At 45.2% G+C, this 10,817-nt stretch overlaps 1 protein-coding gene across 7 annotated transcripts in view; it reads left to right on the top strand.

Annotated features, from left to right (window-relative positions):
- TKFC (triokinase and FMN cyclase) overlaps positions 1-10,817 on the top strand; it is a 360,998-nt gene that overhangs the window by 347,045 nt on the left and 3,136 nt on the right. The window lies entirely within an intron of this gene.

Below are 10,817 nucleotides of genomic sequence, written 5' to 3' on the forward strand. Positions count from 1 at the left end.
CCCTCCAAGCCTGGCCTGTGCCGGAGTGGACAAAGACCCCAATGACGTCCCCCCGGCGACTGTGACCCTGAATCCGGCACCCAAGGACCCACCTCGACGCTCCTGATGACGCCTGCAGCCTCAGAACCAGGGATCCCCCCAACCGCGATCAACAGAGGGTAAGATTTCCCGACATCAAAAGGCACCCCTGCGGCCCCCTGTGCCCGACTCCTGGGTACCTACCTATCCTCCAACTACCCAACTTACCTCTCGAAGTGGTGGTGACACCTGAAGAATCTTTGTCCCCGAGCTTGCAGCCTTTGTTCGTCCTTGAGCTTTCCCATTGAAATCCATTGAGCGCCCGAAGGCTCAAAAGCACCCTGCACCCAGCCGCCCCAGTGGCCCTGGCAGTGCAACTTCTACTCCTACCTACTTCCCCATTTGCCCTGAGCAAGTGACCAGGAGCTCAGTTCCCACAGCCGCGTGGCCTGCTAGTCAGCAGCCACCAACCAAGGCCCCCCTTCCTCCCATAGGATAACATTGGGCCTAACTCACTCTGCACCCGGCTGCCCCTGTGCCGCTGAGGGTGTACCAACTGTACTTACCTGAACCTGGGAGACCCCTGAGTCTATGCCCAGAACCTTAACTCTGCCAGTCGAGTACTTACCCAAAAGCCGATAACTCACTTTTCTTCTATAGGGTAACATTGACTGACTTCTTCTGAAATTTCTTCTAAGTGTGGAGTTTCTAAACTTTAAAATATTCACCCGAAATCAACCGAGTAACGAAAACGGAAATACTCACCTGCTATTAGGAGAGATCCCAGTGCTGGATCTTGGTGCCCAGCACTGACCCTGAAAAGTACTTACCACTAACTCAATTTTCTCCCATAGGAAATCATTGACTATTTTTCTGTGAAATTTCTTCTAAGTGTCGATTTTTGCAAACTACAAATATTCTTTAAAAATCGTACCAACTGTGAAAACGTAATTACTTACCTGTTTTAGATAGATGCCCCAATGCTGAGCCTGGGAGCACAGCACTGGATTACAAAAGTAACGAGAACATACTTTACCCGTAACTTGACTTTTCTCCCATAGGAAACCATTGACTGTTTTTCTATGAAATTTCTTTTAAGTGTCGATTTTGCAAACTTATAAATATTCCTTAAAAATCGCCTGTATAACTTGAACGCAGTTTCTCAACTGCTTACAGGTGGTACACTAGTGCTGGATCCAGGATCCAACACTGACCTAGAAAAAGTACCCATAACCCCACTTACCTGCTAAGTGAATTTCCTTCCATAGGATAACATTGGTAATTTGATCAGAAAAAGTTTCTAAGTGTCAACTTTTAAAATAGCAAAATATTGTTTAAAAACCACAACAGCAACTTAACTGAATTTACTCACTTGTTTCTAAGAACTGTCCCAGGACTGAATCTAGGATCCAGTCCTGGAGTTAGAAAAGTAATCCTGAAGGTAATCAAGTGCACATAACTTAAAATTCCCATTGAGCTCAATGTATTATTGTGTTGCCTATTGCAACAACCTGTAACTATTACCTACAAAAGTCAATTGCATATTGCATAAGTATTTAACTAAAGCATCTCATTCTGAGAAATTATATTTTGATACCTATTGTTGGTTCTAAAAATAAAACCACCATATATTTTTCATATAAACCATTGGCCTAGAGTTCAGTTCTTGAGTGTGTGAGACCATTTGCTGACTGAGTGTGTACAACAAATGCTTTACACTGTCCTCTGATACTGCCTTACTGCTCGACCAAGCTACCACTTTAGAGAGTAAGGTTATATCTAACTTTAACCTCTATCAAACCTCTGGGGACTCTGGACTCTGTATACACTGTACCTATTTGGCAACAGTATATACAGAGCCACTTTCTCACAGTGGTACTATAAAAGGTTACTTGGAGACCCCTCTTGCCCTTCCTACGTTCGCCATCCATATTCAAATCACCTGTTCTGATGAGGTTCATTAATGGTTTGGCACTAATTTCCTCCCATGCCGTTTGTAATGTCAAAGTGGGGCATTATTTTGGTCTAGACATTTCTCATGTGTACGTACTTCGAGCTGACATTTAGCTGCTAGGTGAGTCACTATGAAGCAATTGTAGGCAACTTATATATACAAATAGCAATCGGTGTACAGGACACCTATAATTATAGGTACACTGGATCCCACACAAATAAGGGCGGCCCAGGGTGGACAGTCCCATCCACTCAGCACCTTGATACGTACTGAGCTTGTGAAACGATCCTCCTCGTCCGTGTTCTGAGCGGACTCTGATTGCGAGTGTTACTTGTATGAATAAGTTGCCTACAATTGCTTCATAGTGACTCATTTGTCTGGCTTCAGGTCGCATGACTTTGCTGACAAATTCACGTCTTGTCTCAGATACAGCGGCTCCTCTTATAATTGGACTCCGTGAATTCCCTGAAGAAGTCCATTTGTAATGGACGAAACTCGTTGGCTAATCCATTTGTGATTCAAAATAAAAAGGAGAATTTGAAGAATGCGATTCTGGATACGGACCTTTTATTTTATGGAATTGTAACATAGTGGTGCACCGATTGCCTTTTTTTGTTGTACACTGCTCTAATTTTTACAACCATTTTAGGATCTATGTTTTAGCACTCTACCCAATGCTTGGGCTTTTACCAGCCCGGTCTCCTCCAACCCGCCTTCATGCCCAGTTCACAGATCACCTCCTCTCCCACCACTGCTTTTCCCTTTGTTGCTGCTTTTCATTTCCCCCACCTCCTCCCTTCTATTTCTGCTTGCTCCCTCACACCCTGTCCACAAATCACCCCCTCCCCTGCTTTAAACCCCCATTGTAGTCTGTATCCTTTTAGCGGGTGGTGGTGTTCTGCCTTTTAATGTCCTGTTAGTGTATAACTGACATGCTGATTGGAGCATGTATGCACTGCTGCATTACTTGGCACACATGAAGTCTCTGTTTATTTCGTACATGTGTGAGTACTAGGTGTGTGTGTGCGCGTGTTTACACCAAATGTGATCATTCAGCAATGGTGTTTATAGCTGGAAAATCAGACCTCAAGTAAATCAGGTACATATTGTTATAGGGCATATCAGAGCTTCTAAAGTACCTGTGTCTTCTGCTATAACTGCATAGCCACATTTCTCCTATGTGAAATGATTGAACTGGTCATATCTCATCTTGTTGTTTTCATTGGGTGTTTCTTTAAATTTCTCACATCCACACACTTTCTTACTTTTTCCACATTCACCGGTAAGGTGTTTACATGGTCCATTGTTGCTTAACTTGAATTCTCTTTAAACTAGCCAGCCTGAATATTGATATCATCAATTTCTGCCTGTCCCTCAGTGTCCATGGCAAAAGTAGTCCTTATAATGTGGTTGCCCATGCAATGCATTTCCTCATGTTTACTACTGTAAACCAACCTAACACTGTGATTCTTTCTGAGTTTTTCATGTAGTTTTATATAGCGCTAACACCACCTGAGGTAGTGGAGCGCTTTACATTAGCACAAAGTTCTTTTACACATGGACACATTTATTTTTGTAGGCACTGTTGTACGGCTTCAACTTCCCAAGTAAAACTGCGCATTTGTTGGACAACATAACCATCAGAACTGTGCGAGACTGACTCTCAGCACACCGTTCAGATATGTTGGCCGAAGTCCTGCTAGCTCATAACTCAACCGTCCAGGGAGGGCCCGGCAGTTTGGACTGAACTGTTCTGATGGGGAGCAGGGTCAAGACAGATTTGCATATCTGTGTCTGGTGATAGCATGCAGTGCGCCACCTGTATGACAACCCTGACTCCCCAAGGAAATTGTAGTAACAGATATAGAACCCTTTCGCTTAGTTACTTATGCATATCCAAAGAGATACACAAGAAATATACAGAAAAGCGTTTCAATATTTATTGGAGCATTGCGATTCTTGAGTAAAATACTTGTGCTACAATAATCAATACAAGAAAACAGAATAATATAATTAGCATTCCGAGAATGGTGAAAAAGGAACAGTTCAACAATTTTGCTTATTACGGAGAATATATGCTTGCATACAAGTACTGTAATATAGTGTACTTCTAACTAGCGCATCATGACTAGGGTGTGTGAATCTGCCAGATCCCTGTAGGGTGACCTAACTCACCATTACCTGTGGATAAGTGTCACCAAGCTGCCCATCGAGGTGTAGAGCCGGACAGCATCTTTCGCATGAGGTAAACAGAAATCGGCTGAGCTGGAATTCCGGCATGGATCGACCTCTCAGTGCCAAGGAAATGCTCCTCTGTCTAAACAAAGGTTTGACGTCTTATATACAACATCCTCCATATTACCATGCCGAAGCCTCAGCAAGGCCACTATTGTTTATTCTATTGTGATAGCTCTGTCGCCAAGCAGCCAAAACAAATAACAGCTTGCATGATGAACTTGTTTTGATTGAGTGTATACGTAGTGGTAGGGTAAGCAAAATAGAGTTCGAGGAATATTATCCTGCATGTGCACGCAAATGAATGTGTGTTAAATGTCATCATGTTTAGGGAGAGAATGCAACTTAAGAATGGGAGCATGTAAAATGGTGTTTCTTCTCCCGAGACGACACCACATTGTCTACCTAGCCTGTGCCTCAGTTCCACATTTTGTGATTATGGCAAATCACTTTATCTCCCAGTGGCAGCCTGAATTTACTGTTGGTTGCCCATCCACCTACTGCTGCTTGCCCCGCTAAACTCCATTGCAGAGATCCCCTTCCTCCTCTTTTCACATTTTTTTGTGCAGTTTTATATAGCGCCAACACCACTCGAATGCTCAAAGACATATTATATCATATGAAAGTAGAAGTCTGTCCCAAAAAAAGTGCTTATTCACAACTTCAGAAAAAGTTTAGCAGTGATATGGCCTTGTGAACATTTCCATGCACCCTTATATGCAAAGCCTTTCACTTTTGTGATGGATCATCAAGCCTTATTTACCATCTTTGGCAATCCAAAGGCCAAGATGCCTCTTCTCATTGAATGTAGGACCTACGATTACAACTACACAATCGTGCACCGTCCAGGGAAAGATCAAAACCCTGCCAACTACTTCTCACGAGTGCCTCTACAGTGCCATGGTACCCCTGCCAAGACAGCTGAAGCCCAAATAAATGTCATTGTGTAATCATGCACACCAGACTGTCATCAGTCTTGGAACCAACACACTCTACCTCTTACCAGTGTCAGAGAAAAAGAGCAGTTTAAAATTTCAAAGATGAACTGTCCATTACTCAAGAAGGCGTTATCCTGAGAGATTTTAAAATTGTTATTCCGTAGAGCCTGCGACATCAATTATTTGAAGTTGCCAATGAAGAAGACTGTGGAATCGTTGCCACAAAATGAGCTCTCTCAGACCAAGTCTGGTTTCCTCATATCGATGAGAGAGTTGAAAGAGAATTAAAGGCCTGTTATCAATGAAACTGCTTTTTGTAGAAAACTATTCAACATACCTTAAACTTGTCAGAGTTACCAAAGGCTGGTGAGGGAAAAAAACAATGGATTAAACCCAGATCTGTGACTGGAGGTGAACGTTTGATTTGGTCAGCATTCCATTCTTCATTTGTTCATTTGGCTTTTGTCACCCTTAGTGGGAATGGTATGCCCAGACATGGGCCCTGTGCTAACTGTGCCAGTAGATTCAAGCTAGACTGGATGATGAGGGATGATACCCCGAAACCGGTCAGGATGCTAGTTTCCGGTCGAGGGAGGTTCTGGCCTGGCAGTCTGGACTGAACTGTTCCCATGGGGAGCAGGGTCAAGACTGATTTGCATATCCAGGCCCTGTGATAGCACGCTTTCTGAACTTCTTGGATAGAGATATGCTATTGAGAGAAGTCCGTCGCCTAGGAGTGGTCTGGTAAGAAAATTCTAAAATCATGGTGTTCCCTGACTACATCCGCGAGGTGCAGGGGCAACAGCGGTCCTTTGACGCTGTAACACAAACTAAGAGCCTTCCAGCTGCAGTATATGTTGTTCTTCTCAGCGCTCAAAGTCATATATAAGGGCAAGGCACTTTTCTTTCATTCCCTAGAGGAGTCTTGGAGCTGGTTGGAGGAGCGCCAGCTCTTGAGAGTAAACAAGGAGGGGACAATCCGACAGAAATACTTTCCATCCAGAGGGGACGAGATCCAGGGAGCAGAGGTCTGGCAAGAGGAGGAGGCGGAGTCGAGCAGATGGGATCCCCACTGTTGAGGCAGAGTCATGAACACGGACCAGCGGCCTCCTCCGTCAAAAGAGGATGCACCCCTAGTCTCCAAAAAAGAAGAGAACTGCCAGCAAACGGAGTGGCCGAACTCCTAAAGACACAGGAGGAGACATGTCCACAAAACCAGACGACCCACACCCGAAGAGATCACACGCCTGGAGGAGGACCCCCCCCCCCCCCCCCCCCCCGAGACTGATGCCAGTGCGGTACGAGAGGAGCCTAGTGGCTGAACTGGGACAGAGAGCTGACTCTAGAGCTACAGGGGACAACTGGGACCTCTTCACCAACCCCTACTTCCCTGAGACTCTCAGAAGCTTCTGGGAGAGTATTTGTTTATTTTTTACTTGCCTTTTCCTCCTCTTCTTTCTTGGGAAATTGTTTTCAGTACAGGGGAGTTGTGAGTTATTGATTGACCAAGGGCTCCAGACCTCTCATACTCTCTTCATGTGTGGTTCGAACTGCCTGTTGTGGTGTGGTAATCAGGGGAGACACTGGGGGGGAGGGGTAGAGGGAAGGATGAGGGTATTATTTGTTTCATGGTTCTTGAAGGCGAGTGGCCACAATCAAACTTTAACAGAGACACTCGCAGACACACAATGACACCCTTACTGATCCTTCCCAGATCTCCCCGACCTGGCCCACTAGAGTACCCACCCCTAGCTGTACTGACCTGGAATGTCAACGGTATGGCAACGAAATTAAAAGAGGTTTGGTGGCGCAAAACATCAAGCGGGTGCAGCCCAATATCGTTCTCCTTTAGGAAACACACTTATAGGGAACAAACTGCATATTTCTGGAAAGGAGTGCTTACACCACCCCTGTGCATGTAGGATTAACTAGAGGGGCCAGGGGAGTAGCTATTTCGGCAACGAAGGGCCTCCCTTTCCGAGTTACAAGAATCTGGGTGGACCCCAATGGCAGGTACGTGGGAGTGCAGGGCCACAGGGGACGGACCGAGATGAGCCTGTGGAGTGTGTATGCTCCTCAAAATCTCCAGGCCCCCACCTTGGCAAAGATAACAGATATTCTTTTAGACTCTACCTCCACATTACACATAGTAGGTGGGGACTTTAATGATGTGATGACTCCGGGCCTTGATCGTTCAGGGACCAGGGAAATACCCCCTCAAGACACATGTGCTGGTGCAGTTGGTGGAAAGACTGAGCCTGGTTGACCTCTGACGTGAGCTATACTTCGTGGATAGGAAATACTCTTATTTCTCAGGGGCCCACAGGGTGTCGTTGAGGTTGAACTACATCTTTGCACCTCAGGGAGAACTTGTAGAGGTAGTATGCGCAGATCATTTGGCAAGAGGCCTCTCCAATCAATCACCCCTATTAGTTCAAGTGGGGTACTTTAAGAGTAAGCGAGCAACAGGCTGGAAACTCAACGCCTGGGACCTGAAAGACAGGGAGGTAGCTTGGGGACTTAAGGTGGATACAGAGCTATACTTTACTGAAAACACAGAGCCAGTAGAATCCGAAATTGTGTTTGTGGGAAGCTTTTAAGAAGGTTTTATAGCGTTAGACCACTACATGACTCATACAGAACCAACATAATGCAGGGCTTGCACTTTTGGGCATTGAAGGGTACTACTGGACTGGGCACCCCACTTGATCAATATAAATAACTATCAAAGCCCTGTAGGGCATATATACAGAGCGCAGAACCACCTCTATGGTGGGAAGGGCACCCAGACACTGCTGCCTGCGACGCAGGTCACACTGGAAGCCTGGGGCCCAGCCACGAAGACACTTGGCTGGGCCTGCAAGATTACTAGGGAAACCTCCTTCTGGAAAGGGACGTGGCTGCGGGAAATAGCGAAACTGCAAGGTTTTGTAAACTGGGATACCACACATATCTCCAAGGTTGGGTATATTCTTGAACAGGGAGACATAATGCTTTTCTCCTCACTGCAGAGTGAATACCAGCTACAACTGACCCAATTTCTGAAATATGCACAACTCAACACGTCTGATGCACCGAGGGGCTAGGATGGACAGAGATAGCTGAATACGCCCCCCTGGAGGGACTGATTTTAATCAAGGAACTAGGGAGGGGATCAATTTCTGCCCCATACAGAACACTTCACAACAACATGCCAGATACCCTGGACCAGCTACATGGAAGTTGGCAGCGGGATGCGGGGGACCTAGAGGATATACTGGGAGGCAGCACTGATGCACTCACGCGAGGTGGCTATTAAGTCATGTCTGCGCCTGATCGCAACAAGTTCCATACCATGGGGAAAGCGTCGGTCCCGACCTACGTACGTTGTATGGATGATATAAGGTCCTTCATACACACACTCTGGGAATGCCCCATTATACAAGCGTATTAGAAAACAATTGTTCAAGAGCTCTCATGTATTCTTGAGATTTCACTTCTACTTGAACAATGGTTTGTTCTGTTGGTGATCCCAATTGACGGAGATGTCCCACGTTTTAAACTTCATTTTAGTGCCCAGGCCCTCATAGTTGCCAAGAGAGATGTGGCCAGGTATTGGGGAGCACCTGAGGATACCCTTCCTACAGGAATGGAGAAGAGAGATGGACCTGTACATAGCGGCTGGAAAGGTGACATATAGTGTTAGAGACTGTCCCCGCATGTTTTACAAGATCTTGGGGTGGAGGCGAGCTTACTGTGGGTTTGGGCCCGTAGAGGGAAGCATGGGCATGACACCGGGTTCTAGTGCCAGTCAGTCACAAATGACATGAAGAGGTCTCGTGTTGTCTATTTGTATATTCTGCTCCATTTTACAATATGTGTGTGTGTCTTAAGAGTTGTATTAAGCACATAAATGAGACATTGTACACCATTATTAGCTCTGTGCGGGTAATGATAAGTGTGCTATGTGCCGGTATTGCCTTCGCTGGTTTGTGTATTCTAATGAAATAAAAATATATTTATTATAAAAAAAAAAAAAAGGACTGCTTTGTATATGGCTGTAACCAAACTGCGGTGGTGTGCAGAAAAAAGATGTATTCAACCCAGATCTGTGACTGGGGGTGAATGTTTGTTCAGCATTTCATCCATCATTTGTTCTTTTTGCTTTTGACGCCCTAGGTGGCAAGGGTATGACCAGACGTGGGTCCTGTGCCCTCTGTGCTTCGGGATTCAAGCTAGCCTGGCTGATGAGGGGTGATACCCGGAATCCGGTCTCACAATGCTAGTTTCCGGTCCAGGGATGATCTGGCCTGGCAATTTGGGCTGGACTGTTCCCATGGGGCACAGGGTCAAGACTGGTTTGCATTTGGCGGTGTCTAAACTGGGGTGGCATGGCGAGCAAAGAAACAATGGATTTAACCCAAATCTGTGACTGGGGTTTAATATTTAATTCGTTCAGCATTGTCTATCATTTGTTATTTTTGCTAGAGTTGCCAAAGCATTCTTGGGAAAGAATTGCTGTTGACTTTTCAGTCCTCTAGACAATGGACACCACCTGAAGGCGATTGTTGATGAATACTCCGGTTTCCCATTGAAAGAAGATCTCTCATCTCATCTATCACTTAAGAAAGAGTCATCCAGAGATTAGACTGCATCTTCGTGACATGGGCTCCTCCAATCTTAAAATCGGACAACAGCCCACCCTTCAACAGTCAAGAATTCAGAGACTTTCTCAGCCATCTGAATGTAAGGCCAGGTTACCTCAATGAACCAACAAAAGATCAAGTACTGAGGAAGAAACCTGTATAAAAAACTTGGATTGTAAAGGAAAAATGAAGGACTATGCAGACAGGTGCAAATATGCAAAATACGTTATGTTTACTGGAGGAGATTGAGTGCTTGTCTGTCAGACTAGAAAACAGAAATCTGGGAAGTCCACTATGTGAGATTCCTCACATTTCCAACATGTGGCTCACCGCTTGTCAGAAACTGTTGTGAATGTGGTGACTGGTTCTAATAGGACCAGTGAAAACCAACTGACTGCTGCTGTTCCTACGTCGCCAACGTAGATTGCAGACACTTTTTCTGCCTGTCCCTAGTTTCTGACGACACAATCAGGACGTGTAATCAGAGCACCACGAAGACTTAGAGCTATAATTGTATATATATTTGTAAATAAATTGTAATATTTGATTTAACAGAGGGGGAGATGTAGTGTTGTGTGAGTAAGCAGTGACTGAATGCTTTTGGCTCCTGATGGACTCAGTAGAACTGGGGCACAAGTGTTAGAGGGTAGTGAAGTGAATGCAGCTTTAGAATGATGAGTTCGCAGTTACACGCATATGAATAAAGACGTATTATACTAAGCTCTGTGTGTGTCATAGTTGTTTGCGTGTAACCAGGGTCGGGAGTAATTGATATATTCTGAAGACCACTACCCCTTCCACGGACCTAGCGATGTTCAAATCACAATACTAATATTTTCATAATTGAAACATTTTCAATTCTAATTATTCATAACAACTTGATTGTTATTACTCATTGATCTGACAATGCTAACAACAGGGGCGGCTCCTCCGTAATGGCAGAGGAGCGTCGCCCTACTGGTCAATCGATCAGCAGTCTAGCAAATGACAACAGACTGAGCCGATGCCAGCAGTGTAGGGAAGGGTGGGAACTGGCACAGCAGGGTG

This window comes from Triturus cristatus, chromosome 3_2 (assembly GCF_964204655.1).
Source record: "Triturus cristatus chromosome 3_2, aTriCri1.1, whole genome shotgun sequence".
In the NCBI taxonomy this organism is placed as follows: Eukaryota; Metazoa; Chordata; class Amphibia; order Caudata; family Salamandridae; genus Triturus; species Triturus cristatus.